Raw genomic sequence first — 17,251 nt, 5'->3', positions numbered from 1 at the left:
GCCGCTGCGAGGCTTATGTACCAAGACATCCCAAAAAAGAGAAAAGATCCATTTGTACAAAAATACAAAAGCTCCTTTTGTGGCAAAGAATTGAAAATGTCCATCCATTGGGAAATGCCTAAACAAGTTAAGTTGTGGCATATGATTGTGATAGATACTATTGTGCTATAAGAAATGATAAGCAGGATCATTTCAGAAAAACCTCAGAAGACTTATGTGAACTGATACAAAGTGAACATTGTACACAGTAACAGCAATATTGTATGATGAAGAACTATGAATGACTTAGCTATTCTCAGCAATGGTCCAAGATAATCCCAAAGGCCTCATTGAGGAAAAATGTTATCCCCTTCCAGGAGAGAACCGATGAATTCCAAGAGTAGCTTGAAGCATATTTCTTTCACTTTCTTTATTTTTCTTGTGCTTTTTTGGTGTGTTTTTTGTAACATAGTTAATATGGGAAAATGTTTTGCATAACTTCACATGTATAATTCATATCAAATTTCTTGCCTTTTCCAGTGGGGGGGAGGGGTGGGAGGTGAGGGGGGTGGGCAGAGGTGGTAGGGAAAGAAAAAACTGAAACTCAAAATATTAGAAAATAAATATTTTTTTAAATTGACATGTAATTGGGAAGTATTTAACTGTGTATATACCATTTGGCCTTGCAGGGGAGAGGGCGCCACTGGAGTTGACTGAGGGGGTTGAGGCACAGCATGGTAACTGACGCCTCGTCAGTTGCGGTGCTGCCACTGGCCGGGGTGTCTTCTTGTCTCTCTCATTCTAGAAGCTGATAGAGGAGCCCTGGGGCCTGTCCTAGTTGGCTCATCCCATGAACAAGCTTTTATCCCCTACAGCCTGATTCCAGGGTTCTCCCTCTCTCCCTTGATTCCTAACTGACTGCTCAGGAGGGGAGAGGTCTCTCTCAGACCAGCTTCTCCTCTTTTCTTTGGGGACCAAGGAGCTTGGGGGGCTCCTTTCCTTCTTCCAGGTGACTACTACAGGCACGGACCTGAGGCTGGCAGAATCTTATAGGAATCTTTGTTTCTTAGACGTCCAGGGGTTTTGCTCGGCATTTCCTTTGTCGCTAGTCATAGTTGTCAGATGTACATTTTTATACCAAACTAGGAACTGGCTGGAGAGTCCTGGGGCTGGGGCCCTGTCCTGCCAGTACCCCAGACTCAGCATTTTTCTATAACCCACACACTTGCTAATTCCCCTTAAACAACCCCCCTCTCTCTAGCAAAATTGTGTCTTCCTTTGGTGAGGCTCAATTTCCAAGGACTAGGGGATTTTTAACCCTTTTGTGTCATAAACTACTTTGACAGCAATATGAAGTCCTTCACTGAACAATGCTTTAATTTAATTTTAATTTAAAAAAAATTTGCAAGGCAGTGGGGGTTACATGACTTGCCCAGGGTCACACAGCTAGTAAGTGTCAAGTGTCTGAGACCAGATTTGAACTCAGGTCCTCCTGAATTGAGGGCCAGTGCTTTATCCATTGAGCCACCTAGCTACCCCCTGAATAATGCTTTAAAAATCCATAATTGGGGGATGGCTAGGTGGCACAGTGGATAAAGTACCAGCCCTGGATTCAGGAGGACCTGAATACTCCAGTAATACTCTGAATGATTTTTTTTTGGGGGGGGGCAGGCAATGAGGGTTAACTGACTTGCTCAAGGTCACACAGCTAGTAAGTGTCAAGTGTCAGAGGTCAGATTTGAACTCAGGTCCTCCTGAATCCAGGGCCTGTGTTTTATCTACTGCATCATCTAGCTGCCCCCCCTTTTAAAAAAAAGTTTTTTTTTAAAAGGTTTTTTAAAAAAATTTATATTTTCTGTTTCACACATCACCAAAGATCTCATGTATCTTTTCCCCCTTCCTTTTCTTGTTTGTTTTTGTTTTTTTTCTGGGGCAATGAGGGTTAAGTGACTTGCCTAGGGTCACACAGCTAGTAAGTGTCAAGTGTCTGAGGTCGGATTTGAACTCAGGTCCTCCTGAATCCAGGGCCGGTTCTTTATCCACTGCGCCACCTAGCTGCCTCCAGGAATACTCTGAAAGGGCTAGCAGAGCAGGGGTGGGGGCAGTGGCAGACATTCTCTGAGGTCCTTGGGACCAGGCCTCTCTGGCACTATGGGAACTGGAAATCAGGCAAGAGAAATCATGGGTTCTGCAGGGGAGGCAGTTGTCGGAGGGTGAAGAGGACCCACTTGCTGGAAAGTCACAGCCAAAGCCCACCTCCAAAAGTTTCAGGGACCACAATTTCTGGCTAAGGAGACCAACCACTCATCCCCCGCCATTTGCTTCATTGGAGAGGTGAGCACATCGACCTTCCAGGAGCAATGGAAAATTCTCCATTTAGGGAAGTGCCTGCAGGGGCTGAGGCCCCATCTGGTTTGTCCTCCTGGTAGAGGTGGCCGACCCATCCCTTGACCTGTCCCTGGCTGAACTCACGTGGCTCACCCCTTCACTGCCCTCTGCCTCCCACCCCCTGCTCTCTGTTCAGAAGAGCAGCTGTGTTCATTTGGACTTTGCACCACAGCCCAGAGATCTCCCTCCTGGGGACCCAGGCTTGGGGCATCATGCAGAGATTTTTCAAAATTTATGGGACTGTGGTGGCAATCTAGTTACCTGGATTCCCGTTTGCCAGCGTAATGGAGGAATGGGGCATGGAGCAGAGTTACAAAGACATCCGCTGGGAGAAGATGTCAGCCAGAGGAGGCAAGTTCAGCTTCCATTTAATTATCAACATCAAATATTTATCGGGTTTCCCCTGTGAGCAGGGCGCTGTCGTCAGTGTGTGGGCAGACAATGATGAAGACTAATCATAAGAAAACCCTTGTCCTGAGCTGCCGGTCATCCAACACCAGCACATAGTGTGGATACAACACCCAAAGGGATTTGGTCATGGGACACTGTTGTCAAACGCGATTTAAGTGGACTCTATCAGCCCTTGGCCAGACATTGTGGGGAGATATGTTAGTGAGGGAGAAGGGAGGATGGGATCAACAGTGACAGTGGACAGGTCTTTGTTATTGGCTAGCTGTGTGACCTTATAGATGTCACAGCCCCTCTTTGGACCTCAGTTTACCCATATGTAAAATGAGAAGGTTACATTAAATACTCTCTAAGATCTCTTCTAGTTAATTCATTCACGATGAGACATTATTAAGCACTTACTGTGTGCAAGACATTGTATTAGGCTCTGGGCATCCAGATAAAAATAGTACATAGACCTTGCACCCATATAAATGGCAGAACTGGAGTTCAAATCCATGTCCTTTAACACCAAGTTCAGCACCCTTTTCACTCATCATCAGAGGAGGAGAGAATGGAATCTGAAGGGGAAAGAGGAGAAGAAGGAGGAAGATTTAGCTAAGGGGAAAGAGAGAAAGAGATTTTGTCCAGGACACTAGGACCAAGCAACTAGAAGCAGTCAAAGTCTGGTCATGTGGACACTCTTCACTTTTGTGAACCCAATGGTAAGGAAGTATTAATGTGCACTTTTAACATCTGATCTCATCAACGTGGGGACTAGGTCCTCCTCTAGTGCAGATTGCAGCCTATCCATGGACTTCAATGCATTCTTATCTTCTCATAAACTTTATTTTATTTTTGCTTAAACTAACTACTTTTTTAACCCTAGAATTTTCATTTTCTTTTTTTTGGGGGGGGGCGGTTTATTTTATTTGCTGAAAATTTCCCAATCACACGTAAAGATAATCTTTTTTTTTTTCAGGGCAATAAGGGTTAAGTGACTTGCCCAGGGTCATACAACTAGTGAGTATCAATTGTCTGAGGCTGGATTTGAACTCAGGTCCTCCTGAGTCCAGGGCTGGTGCTCTATCCACTGCAGCGCCACCTAGCTGCCCCCCATGTAAAGATAGTCTTTAACAATCTCTTTTTTTAAATTTGAGTTTCAAAGTCTTTTCTTTCCTCCTGCCCCTCTTCCACCCCTCAAGAAGGCAAGCAATTTGATACATGTGAGGTCATGCAAAACATATTTCTGTATTAACCATGCTGTAAAAGAAAACACACACAAACAAGAAAAATAAAGTTTAAAAAAGTATATTTCAATCTGCAGAGTCCATCAGTTCTCTCTCTGGAGGAGGATAGCATTTTTCCTCATGAATACTTTGGAAGTTTTGGATCATTGTATTCATCAGAGTAGCTAAGTCTTTCCCAGTTGTTTATACTTATTGTTTATATACTGATTATACTGTTACTATGTACAACGTTCTCCTGGTTCTGCTCACTTCACTTTGCATCAGTTCATATAAGTTTTGTAAGGTTTCTCTAAACTCCTCCTGCTCATCGTTTCTTACAGCACAATAGCATTCCATCACAGTCATATAGCACAGCTTGTTCAGCCCTTCCCTCATGGATGGACATCCCCTTAATTTCTCATTCTTTGCCACCACAAAAAGAGCTGCTGTAAATATTTTTGTAGATATAGGTCCTTCCCCCTCCCCGCCCCTTTGCTCTCTTTGGGATACAGACCTGGCAGTGGCATTGCTGGATCAAAGGGTCTGCACAATGCTATAGCCCTTAGGGCAGAGTTCCAAACTGTTCTCTAGAATGGTTGGAAAATTTTACAACTCCATCCATAATGTTCCAATGTCTCATTTATCATTTTCCTTTTCTGTCCTGTCAGCTAGTCTGCTAAGTGTCATGTGGTACCTCAGAGTTGCATTCATTTGCATTTCCCGAGTCAACAGTGGTTTAGAACATTTTTTCACGTGGCTACAGATAGCATTGATTTCTTTGTCTGAAAACTGCCTGTTTATATCCTTTGACAATTTATCAATTGAACTCCATACATTTCTTCTTCTTCTTCTTCTTCTTCTTCTTCTTCTTCTTCTTCTTCTTCTTCTTCTTCTTCTTCTTCTTCTTCTTCTTCTTCTCCTTCTTCTTCTTCTTCTTCTTCTTCTTCTTCTTCTTCTTCTTCTTCTTCTTCTTCTTCTCCTTCTCCTCCTCCTCCTTCCTGGTGGGGCAACGAGGGTTAAGTGACTTGCCCAGGGTCACACAGCTAGTACCTGAGGTCATATTTGAACTCAGGTCCTCCTGAGTCCAGGGCTGGTGCTTTATCCACTGTGGCACCTAGCTGCCCGAACCCCATACATTTTTAACAGGGAGTCTCTCCAACATGCTGATGGCTTTTTCACAGTCTTCTTGACAATGCTTGGGTACCAGTGGGGCACCTGGGCTGTCCATCACCCTCACTACTCGACTGGCTCACGTCTCCTTGCATTCATCTGTCTTTGTGATGACAGAACTTATGGGGTTCTCAGTATGGGGATGTTTTCTGGTCCTGTGCTCCAGCCTGTTTATATCCATCCTGCTCCAGTCCACTTCACTCCATTACACTTTGGGTCACATGCAGTTTAAATTTTGAGAAGGTATTTCATAACACACCCATCCTCAAACAGTCAATCAATCACTGGGCATTTATTCATTTTTATTGTGTGCTAACTGCTGGGCCACCAGAAGGAGACCAGTACCTTGGTCTCTGGAAGAAGCTTGGAGACAATGAAAACCCTTTCCCCAAATCTTTCCTCATGCTGTTTAATTCTGTGACCAGCTTGCTGTCCAAGATCTCTGTACTGATGATTGAGCTTTCTGTGTCATCCTTTCAATCACATGCCAAACCTGCCTCATCCACTTTGTTTTCCTGTGTGAGTTAGTTCGGGCTAAGTTCTTTTGAGTGACAGTGGGTCTCATTCAGGAGACTCAGCAGCATCCTGAGGCCGGGGCCGGCCAGCTATTGTCATCTGTAGACTTCATCATTCATGGGGAATCCTTCCTTTCCTTGGGCTGGACTGGACTCTTCTCCAACCTCCCTACTTCCTCATTTGCCATTAAAGCCCTGCAACAGGCATGCATACAAAGCCACAAGAGACAGATAGGAAATGATGCCTCTTTGCTTCTGGCCATTCCTCTCCTCGATGTTGACTTTCAAAAGTACCCCTCTGCTCAGGAGTGAAGTGAGTCATGATGGCCAGAGACTTCCTGAGATGGTCCAGGATAGGCAGTCACCTATCTGGGTGGGGGTGGGGCAGCAAGGGTTTGGAGGAAGAGATGGTCATAAAGTAGGGAGTGAAGATTCTTTATATTCATGGATGCTTTTGTGTGGCTTCTCTGGGCCAAGAAGGAGAAATCAAATCCCATGGTAGTATTACAAATACTTCATCATTATCTTATCTCCAGACTTAAAGCTAGAAGGGACATTCAAAGATCATTTAGTCCATTTCCCAGATGAGGAAACTGAGAGCCAGGGAACGTGACTTGTCCAAGATCACACAGCTGGTACCAGTGCCCCTGGCAACAAGTCTAGGACTCTTTATGCACTATCACATCCTTCCTGTTGCTTCATTTCTCCAGGTTAAACTGCCACCGTCTCTCAACTGATCCTCATATACCCCTCTGAAGACACTCTTCATTTGGTCAACGTTCTTCCTAAAACATGGTGCTCAGAACTGAATGCAGCTCTCTAGGTGTGCCATGCCTGTCCATGCAGCTGAAGCGTGTGTTCCTGGGAACCATATCACACTGTTGGCTCAGGCAGCATTAAACCTCCACTTAAGTTCACTACAACCCCCAGATCTTTTTCATGCTGTCTCGTCATGCCCCCTCCCATCTTATAAATGAAAGACATTATATTTGTCCCTATTGGATTTTATCTTACTTGATTTGGCTCAGTGTTCAAATATTTTTCTTTTTTCTTTTTCTTTTTTATCAAACATTTTTCAATCATATCTCTGTCATCCAGTATATTAGCTATCCCCGACAGCTTTGTGCCGTGTGCCAGCTCTGCCTTGATCCAAACTATCAAGTAGCATGGGTTCACACCCAAATCTCTGGGGTGCTCACTTAGAAATCTCCAAGTGGACACCAAGCTATTCTTTGGTTCTGCCCATTCAGTCAGCTCCCATTTCACCTCCCTTTCCTATTGCTTAGCCCATGTCCCTCCATTGTTTACAGAAGACTGGCTTGAGAGACCAAATCAAGGTCACTCACACAAAGACAGCATTCATCCATAAAGGAAACAAGTTCAGTGTTTTGTAATCCCCCTTGGCAGAAGTTGGGCTAGCTTGTTGTGATTTCTGCTTCCTTTTCTAGATATTCACTAAGCAGCCCTTTAATGATGCACCATACACTTTGTCTAGAAATCTGAGTCTAGCTTACTGAATGATGGGTTGCAGATTCCATTCTCTTCCCTCTTTTTTGAAAACAGGGACAACATTTGCCTTCTTCAGTCCTGTAACCCTTCTCCTGTCTCTGTGGTATTTTGGATACCACTGAAAATGCCCACCCCCAGTCCCCTCTGCTACATTCTTCAGTGCCCATGAGGGCGGTCCCTCAATTCATTGCCTGAAGCTGTGTTCTCTGCCATCACCTCATTCCTCTTCAGCCTCCATTCCCTGTTGATCATATTTTCTCTTCCTTCCCACTCTAAAGACTATTTTCCTCAGAAGAGAAAACAAACAGACTGAGTGAAGGAAGTCTCCCTTCTCACACACCTGTCATCATCATGCCATCCTACCTGCTCTAGAGAGAAAACAACTCCAGGAAATCTCTAGTTGAGCCTTAAAAGCTGTTCACTCCTCTCCCAGCTGTTCCCTCTCAGGTCTGATCCTGCTTCACACCAACTACCATGCCCCCGTAGATGTAGCTCACTTCCTCTTCCTCTTCCCCCATCAGAACGTCAGTTCCTTGAGAGTGGGGACTGTCTTATTTTCTTGTTTTCATATCTTTAGTGTTTAACCCGGGGCCTGGCATAGCGTGAATACTTCATAAATCCATTAGCTACCTACATACTTACCTAGTTACCTATTTATCAAGCTTCATCACCACCACCACCCTTTACGGACCACCAAGAATCACAGAGGGGGAAGATTCCCAAATAATGGGAGAGATCACAGATGGCATTATCAACCATCCAAGAAAGGTGACTGCGAAGGCATAAGCAACCAAGCCTATTTCTCATCTCCCCAAACCCTTCTTTAAATAGTTAATGCCTACATTCTGGGGGCATCCTTGATGAACAGGAAGGCTTTTGGACACAGTTATCTGCAGAAGATCACTTCTTCATAGTCAGGTACTTGACAGAGTTCTAGCGAATACTAAATTCCACTGAATTTCTTGCTTGTGGAGTATGTGGTAGAGGGGCAGCTAGGTGGTGCAGTGGATAGAGCACTGGCCCTGGAGTCAGGAGGAACTGAGTGCAAATCCAGCCTCAGACACTTGACACTTACCAGCTGTGTTACCCTGGGCAAGTCACTTAACCCTCATTGCCCCACCCCACAAACCAAACAAACAAACCCCCCCAAAACCATGGACATCAAGGAAGAGGCAGCTGCCATCCCCTCCCTTGAACAGTAGACAACCTTCATGATAAACGACATTTGAATAAATAACATCCCAAGCTCCTCAGATCTTCTCAAAGTGATACTCACTGCTCAAAGAGGAATCACAACTTTCCCTTCCTTCCTTTTTCTTTCTTTTTCTTTTTCTTTTTTTTTTTGGTGTAGGGCAATGAGGGTTAAGTGACTTGCCCAGGGTCACACAGCTAGTAAGTGTCAAGGGTCTGAGGCGGATTTGAACTCAAGTTGTCCTGAATCCAGGGCCAGTGCTTTATCCACTGTGCCACCTAGCTGTCCCCCAGAACTTTTTATTTCTTTATCAAGTTGAAAGATGATGTGGGCTTGCTCTTGGGGTGAGGGTAGGGGTTGGCCATGAATCCAGAGAACCCAAGGGATTTAGAATCACTAAGACTTGCAAATGATCACATGTGAGACAGACCGGGGGAGAAGAATTGGGGAGGGCTCCAAGGTCTTGAGCCTGAGTTCCTGGGAGGATAGAGATGCCATCAGAAAAAGAAGAAAATTCAAGGGAAGGCGCAGCTGGAGTATGGAGGAGGATGGACCTGGCATGCCCTGATGCCTCCTGTATCTGTTGTCTCCCTATTGAAATGTGAGATCCCTAAGGGCAGAGACTGTCTTGCTTTTTGCCTTGTATCTTTAGAGATCAGCACACAGCATAGGCTTGATAAATGTTTTTTCTTTCCTTCACCCCTGACCCAGTAAAGGGTCATGAGTGGACACCAATTCTATTTGAATTGTTCATAATGGGAGAGGCCCATATTAATGTCATACCCTTAGGCAAGTTTTGGTTTCCACAAACAGAAGCACCCATTAGCAGAAATGCCACAATGAGAAATGGAGCCCACTCCATAGGTCTTAGTGCTATTAAAGCTTATGGCTTCCCTAAGACTTTTGGAACACTATATATTTCCCTACACCTAACTGGGACAAGCCCTTGAGGCAGATCCTGCCTCCTATGGAGTGTTTGTATTTCACAGAACTGGGACTCTAATCTCTTACAAGAGGGCACCCCATGTCTCATGGGATATGGTCAGGACACTCATGAAAAACAAGGTTTGGAAAGCCAAGATAGGACCTGGCTGGAGGAATCTACCAGAAGACCCCTTTGTCCTTGGGATTCTAAGTGACTGGAGGTTTACAAAAGCATTTGGGGCTCCTGGGAATGTACAGACCAACATTTTGATTTTGTCCTTGTAATAAACCTTTCCCCTGCTATAGAGTGAACTAGGTGCTTACAACTGTGGCAAGGGGAGGGGTCAGGAATCAATCGGGGATTCTGGGGTTAGGGAACAACAAATATTATGTTCCCAGGTCTCCTGGCTTAGAGCGCTAAGCCAACAATATCTCAGGCCCTTTAGTCATAAACATCTCTAATGCTTCGGTTACATGTGGATTGGAGAATTATGTGGATAACGGCAGTTATTCAAGCCAGGGGGATGAAGAAGCAAACAGGGAGAGGGAGAGAGAAGAGAGTGTTCAGGACTGTGCCTGGGGCACACTAGGGTGGGGAGCAGGGGGCCAACAATGAGGATATCTTCTTTTCTTCTTTCTTGACTCCTCAGTAACAAGGATAATAATTACCCCAATAACTCTAGTCCCGCTCAGCTCACCAGGATGACTTCAAAGGGGCTGAGAGCTAAAATCAGCCAGCAGTATTTCTCCCACCCACCTGAAAACTGCCAGCCGGAGAGATGAATTCCTTTGGGCTGGGCATGAGATCCCCAGGAATTCCCTTTGAAGATGAATACTCTTTTGAGTGGGGCTTGCGGGAAGACTTGGAGCAAACTTAGGAAGAAGTAGGCCAGTTTGGTGCTAGCATCACGTGCTTGAGAGGAAGAAGTGTGTCATGAGGCTGGGAAGGGAAATAGGAACCAGGCTGGGAAGGGCCCCTGTCCAGGGAGATCCCTCACTTTAGCAATTGTTGCCGGGCTATCGAAAGATGTCATCAGTCACCCATTTCCCCTGCTCTGGTGCGCAAGTACTGCTCTGTGTCGAAAACATGGATTTCATTTTCAGCTGTTCTCTGGGAGTGCCCCCTTTCCGTCTGAGTAGACGGCCCCCAAATACCTCCCTGTAACCACCTTCTCTGAATGAAGCTGGAGGCTGAGCCTCAGTATCTCCTTGCCAGACAGCCTTAGTGTCACCCGGGTGCCCCAGTGGGTCCCTGAGAAGACAATGAATCGCATTCATCTCTTTCCATAGAGAGAGGCCAGCACACTCACACACCCGGTCCCTTAGACAACAGCCCAGGAAATTTGTGAGCTTCAATCTCTCCTTGTCATAACTGACATGTAGATGAAACTTGGAAGTGTATAAAGGGCTTTCCATCAGGCAGCTCATTCCAGTCTCCTGACACCCAGAAATGCACTGGCAGAAACCACAAAATCCTCGCTTAGGCTAAGACTTAGGAGGGAAAAAGCCTTTCTTCCCATGGCTTTCAGGGCTTCTGAGTCCTCCCCTCAACCTTCACCCTCTTGTCATTTAGGACCCCAGGGCTCACTACACTTTTCACGAATTTCACCCCAGAACTAAGTAGCTCTCTGTCTCCTTGCTCTTCTCCGACACCCTGCCCATCTGACTTCCATTCTGTAAGGGGACTATGATGCTCCTTCAAAGGAACCTATCTATATTGCCTAATTTGCTTATCCCAGGGTGACGTGGAAAGATCCCCTGAGCTGACATTAACTAGCTGTGCGCTCAATAAACACTTCTCAATTATTCGACCAACCATGGGTAAGTAATTTAACATCCTTGTGCCTCAGTTTCCCTTTCTGTAAAATGGGGATAATACTCCACATCCCTCGAGTTGTTGGGAGGGAAGCATTTTGTATATTGTAAAGTATTAAAATAAGATGTGTGAACTGTTATCACCCAGAGTTGTTCACTCCATCCACAATGGCCACTAGACCTATCTTCTGAATAGTCTTTAAAACACCAGCAAAGCCTATTATCCAGCAAGGTTAATTGTGTCCTGCCAACTCTGTCAATGTCTTGGGTTTCTTGGACTGGTTTCTATCCCATTTCCTCTGGGTATATCGTGCACCAGAAACTGCCCTCCTCTGTTAGACGTAAGGCCTGCTCCAGTACTTGAGGTCTTTGGGTTTATCAAACACAGGATAAAAGTTAATCTTCCACTGATTGACTTTTTTTTTAACCAGTACCAAATGTTTTAGATGCTCATGGCTTCCTAGTATACTCTGAGATCAGGGTACAGCTGGGTCCTCTTCCTTCATTCACATACACACACATATATGGGAGACAGCTAGGTGTCTCAGTGGATAGAGAGAGTGCTGGTCCTGGAGTCAGGAGGACCTGAGTTCAAATCTGGTCTCAGACACTTACTAGCTGTGTGACCCTGGACAAGTCACTTCACCCCAATTGCCTTAAACATTCAGGGCCATCTCCAGTCATCCTGATCTAAATCCCAGATGACTCTGGAGGAGAGAGTGAGGCTGGTGACCTTGCACAGCTGTCCTTCACTTAAATCCAATTCAGTGAAAGTCATGACATCACCCTGATGTCATGGTCCTCTTCCAGAATGAAGGACAAACAACAACACCTCCCCCCCACACACACATGCATTACTTACACATATATTTTTGTTTTGTTTTTGTGGCGGGGGGGGGGGCAATGAGGGTGAAGTGACTTGCCCAAGGTCACACAGCTACTAAGTGTCACATGTCTGAGACTGGATTTGAACTCAGGTCCTCCAGAATCCAGGGCTGGTGCTTTATCCACTGTACCACCTAGCTTCCCCCTACACATATATTTTATAGAAGTGTGTATATATCTCATTTCATATTTTTATCTCATTCACATAGAAATACATACATACACATATATATGTATGTATTGTAAAATTTCCTTTGAGATTCTTGACCTGCTTCTCCAGGTGAATTTCATTACCATTTTTTCTAGCTCTAAAAAAAATGCTCCTGCAGTTGTTTAGTTGTATGGCCACTTAGCCTTTTAGTTAGAAAAAGCATAGCAGGGAGTCAGGAGAAATGATGATTCTTCCATGTATTAGAAGGGTCTGTTAGTTTTCTTGAGTGAAGCATTTCTCAGGAAGCCAGTAGTCTTCCCAGCAGAGCAGGCTTCATCCTTTGATATTTCTTGCCTCCGTGTCTTCATCTGGGAAAGGGAATTAATGAAGCTTCCTGGGGATGCAGGAATCTACAAGGGCCTCCTTCAGTGGGAGGCTTGAAAAAATGGAAAGCAATGTTCTTTATGCAGACAAGTTGGTTGTAATTTCTGGTTGAGGATTATTTCTATTTCGAAACCTTTCCCGTTTATGAACTTGGGGAGTTGGGGGCAGGTTTCCTCTCAGTCTGGGGATTTCCGTAAATGTCTAAAATCTAGCCTAGAATTTCTCCAAAGCCCTTTCAATGAAATCCTCCCATCCTGAATGGTTTCTGGGTCTCTCCTTGCTCTGGCAATCTCTCTCTGAGGCCACTAGCTGCTTTCTGGGGACACAGCCGGCGTCCAGCCCAGCAACTAATCTGATTAAGGAATTAGCATTCACCACAGAAGGCTGCACCTTCATCCTTTTCCTCCAAACAGAATGGAAATTCTTTTTCATCCTGTCAATCAATGATCTACAGACTAGGGCCCAGGGTCTGACTCTGAAAGTTGTGAGATCAACCAATATGGGTGGAAAGATGGGTCACACTCCACCCTCCCCTTGAGCCAACTGTGGGTTGGGTTTCCAACCAATCACTCTTACCCTTTACCCATGATCCCCCCAATGCACCCCTCCCTCCACTGGGCAAGTTCCCAACAGGGATAGTTATATCTGCCACCAGGTGCCCACAGCAGTTTCTCAGGTACCAATGGGAAATTTCTGTGCCCCATCTGAACACCTCCCAGCCTACTCCCCTCTTACTCCATCTGGATCACTTGTGGTGGTGGTCTGTGGGTGAGGGAGAGTCCTCCTTCTCGCTCTGGGCTGGTCAGGTTGAGTTGGCATGGATGGATTACAGCAGGTCACAGGTTGCTTTTCATTATCTTCACCCAGATTTTATTACCAGCCAATTAGCTTGGAGCTGTGTGTGGGGGATATTCGCAGTTTCACAGGAGGCTTCTGGGAGGAAGGAGGAAGCGTTGGGTCCTTTTTGTTCCTGACCTCGCCGTGGTGGGTTGGATGATGGGGTCTCTTAGAAATACTTAGATTTTTAACTTTCTCTCTGACCCTAATGCTCTTTAATAAATGCTTAAACACTTAAATACTCTTGCTAAAGCTTATAATTTATTGGTGACCACTCATTAGATTTTAGATAGTAGAGCTAGAATTTTAGCCCCTTGCACTTCCCCAGCTCATTTGACAGATGAGGAAACTGAGGCAAACAGGGCTAAGTGACTCATCTAGGGCCATATAGTTAGTCAGTGCCTGGGGCCAGATTTAAACTCAGGTGTTCTTGACTCCAGGCCCAGCGCTCTATCTACTGAGCTACCTCAGTTGCTGCCTACTGAACCATCTATGGGCTCCCTGTGGCCTATAGGTTCAAATGTCATTTCATCTCTACCTCACTGTTTTCAAATTTTGTTTTTTTGGTGTCTGTTTTAGAATGTACTTACATTTTAGTAGATTTGTAACTGGTAAAACAGGTTTGCCCAGAGAGTATTGGCTAGTAGATCAAGGACAGTGTAATGCAAAAGAACAAACACTGGCTCTGGAGATAAAGGACCTGAGTTAAAATCCTGACTCCCACTTACTCCTTGGGTCAGTGGTCTCTGGTTTCTTCCTCTGTAAAATAGGACACCCCAGAGCTCTGTCCTGAATCCTCCTTGATGACTTGGGCAAGACCTTACAGCAGACTTGTGTGTGTAGATGACAATGTTCTGAGGGGCGTGAGCTCACATGGGCCTCAAAGGTTGAATTGTCCTATGTGGGGTCTTCTCTCTAGAAGAGAGGGGTCAGGGTGCCGATACCCCTCCCTCAGGCCGTCACAGCAGATCACTTAACAAGACATCATTCTTCATTCAATGGACCATGAGGACAGGGCCAAGTGAACAAGGGCCTTTCATTCTGAATGAGTATTTTTTGTTTTTCTTTTTGTTTTGTGGGGCAATGAGAGTTGAATGACTTGCCCAGGGTCACACAGCTAGTAAGTGTCAAGTGTCTGAGGCTAGATTTGAACTCAGGTCCTCCTGAATCCAGGGCTGGAGCTTTATCCACTGCACTACCTAGCTGCCCCCTGAATGAGTTTTTAATCACGTTCAGGCTTCTGAGTTCAGGGGGGTGGCTGAGGGTCACTCACAATGCATTTAATGAAGATGCAAGAAGAGTGTGGAGTTGATGAGGAGCTGGGCTTCCTGACAAGGGAAATTCAGCTTGCTGTGGTCTGATTGCACAGGCGGCCAAAGACCTTGATGCTCCAAGGAAGGCTCCTTCTGTCAGGTGAGGACGAGGATGCCGCCCACCCTGAAGCTGCCCCATCATCACATTGGCGCAGAACGGAATGCCGGGCATGGGGCTATCTTCTGAAGCCTTTGCCTTGGGCCCTCTGGTGACCAGGTCCATTCAACTCTTCCTCAGGCTGCCCAAAAACAGCAAAGAAAAGAGAGGACTCGGGCAGCCCAGGGAGCATGGGCAATGTGTGCAAAGGGGCAGAATGTAGTGAGGCTGGTGGCAGCAGTGGCAGCAGCCAGACTGGGAAGGGCTGTCAGGGCCAAGGCCAAGCAAAAGCCTCTGTTTTCTGTCCTAGAAGCACTGGGAGCTAATGATTATTCTTGGGCAAAGAGGTAATGTGGGCACGGAGGCAGGAAGACTGGGTTCAAATCCTGTGTGATCCTAGGTAAATTGCTAACCTCTCTGGGCCTTCCTACCCTCATCTGTCAAAGAAGGGGGCTGAGTGATGGCCCCAAGTCCCTCCAGCATCAGACTTAGGTCCTGCAGGGGAACGACGGGGGAATGTGGTTTTGACAACTGGGAGAAGGAGAGTTTGAAGGGGGAAGAGACCAGAGCCAAAGGTTCCGTGTTCAGGCACCACCTTAAGTCTTTCTGACAAGTCTCAGAGTTCCATCACGGCCCCAGCTCTTCCCCAGACCCAGAGGGGCTCCCTCTCCTCCGTCTATGGATTGATGCTCTCCTGTCAGGCACTGGGTGAGGCCCTTTGGAGGATCAAAGGAGGAATGGGACAAATCCGGGACCCTCATGGGATGGCAAGTCTAGTCAAGGAGACAGGGAGGTGACAGTATATTGGAAATAGTCAGGGACCTGGGTTCCATTCCTGACTGTCATTGACTGCCTATGTGATCCTGGGCTAGACACTAAGCCTCAGTTTTGTCATCTGTAAAATGGGAAGGTGGCCTGGGATGTCTCTTTCAGATCCAGAGCTGGAGTCCTGTGATAAAAGGCAGAGGCAAACAACTACCTCCAATAACTACTAGGCCACAGTTGCCTCTGTGAGCCAATAGGGCAAGGAAGGAGGATTCAGAAGGTTCCGAGGAAGGGAGCCTCATCTCTGTGAAAGACCTGGTCTACACATGCCCATCTCCTTTAACCAGTGACCCAGGAGTACTTATCACGTGTGGGCAGCTGCACCAAGCACTGGGGAAACAAAGAAATGCCAAAGCAGTTGCTGCCCTCAGGGAGCTTAGTCTGAAGGACCGTATATGTCGATAGGTCCATCCAAGATCATACAGAATCCATCCACTTAGAGAAGTAAGTCAGCGTTCACTGTCAGCCGCAATCTCACACACTCACCATCCTTGTGCACACAGGTGCGCCCACCCCAGTGTGGTCGCACTTCTCCATACCAGTGCCCATGTCCACACCAGTGGAGAGGTTTTTCTCCCCAAGGGGGCAAGGCTCTGCTATGCCAGTAGCTACAAGAAGTGGCCATTGACAGAAGCATGCAACCTATAGCTTCGTGGAGCCGCGGGTGAGAGCTGGGTGACAGGTGGACACCAAAGGTGGATGAGCAGCCCTCCCACCAGAGGGGATAGTCCTTCCTGAGCACCCCATAGGGGGTGTCTACCCAAGCATATGAAGACTTTCCCCAGCACAATGGGCACATGAGAACAAATTTTTCCAACATCCATGGAGGTGGCTGAAGCAGGTTCCTGGAGCGCTCAGAGCTTGGTCAGACACCAAAGATGCCAAGGTCACCCATTGCATCCTGGCTAGGCCATTGCCAGACTGTTGTCCTGCCCCTGGATTTCAATGACTCTGGAAAAGAGAGCAAGGTTGCCGATTTTGTGCAACTCTGCCTCACTTCAATCCAATTCATGGGTAAGTCAAGACATCCTCGCCCCAATAATGTCATTGGTCCTCTCTGAAAATGAAAAACAACACCTGTGTGCTCGTCCCTGTGAGAAGCTCTGTAAATGGAGACAGAAAATCGGAGACAATTCCTAAGCTCAAGGAGTTTACATCCCAATGGAGGGAAGCAACATGCTTAGGCTCTTTGGGTCTGGAAAGCTTCAGGGATGGTGAGTGGGACCCTTGGGGGCAGGGGAGATGGACACATTCCCCATCCAGGAGCAAGGGCAGAGCTGGTGTGATCACAGAGAGGGGGAATGGGAGAGAAGAGGCTTTCTGGGAAGTTCCCCATCAGTATGAGGGGCCCTAGGCCAGAAGTCCCTCCAGGCAGTGGGAAGGAGGTTGGAGGGGGGCTCTCTAGCTTGGGGGCTGGGCTAGGTAGGACTTTGTTACCTTGGTTCTTTCCTACTTCCTGCTGTCAGTGTTGATTTGTCCTCCTGAGATGCTCCACCATAGATTAAGGGAGAATCAATCACTTCTCGCCTTCTAGGGTTTGTGTCTGTGCAGAGCAGGGATGTTCAGTCTGGGCTCTGTGAACTCACTTTGGAAAACATTTGGTGATGATGCCAATGGAATTGGTGTCCTTGGCAGCCCTCTGTGTGTTACC

Source organism: Dromiciops gliroides, chromosome 1 (assembly GCF_019393635.1).
Source record: "Dromiciops gliroides isolate mDroGli1 chromosome 1, mDroGli1.pri, whole genome shotgun sequence".
Lineage (NCBI taxonomy): Eukaryota > Metazoa > Chordata > Mammalia > Microbiotheria > Microbiotheriidae > Dromiciops > Dromiciops gliroides.
Note: the sequence above shows the minus strand (reverse complement) of the source record.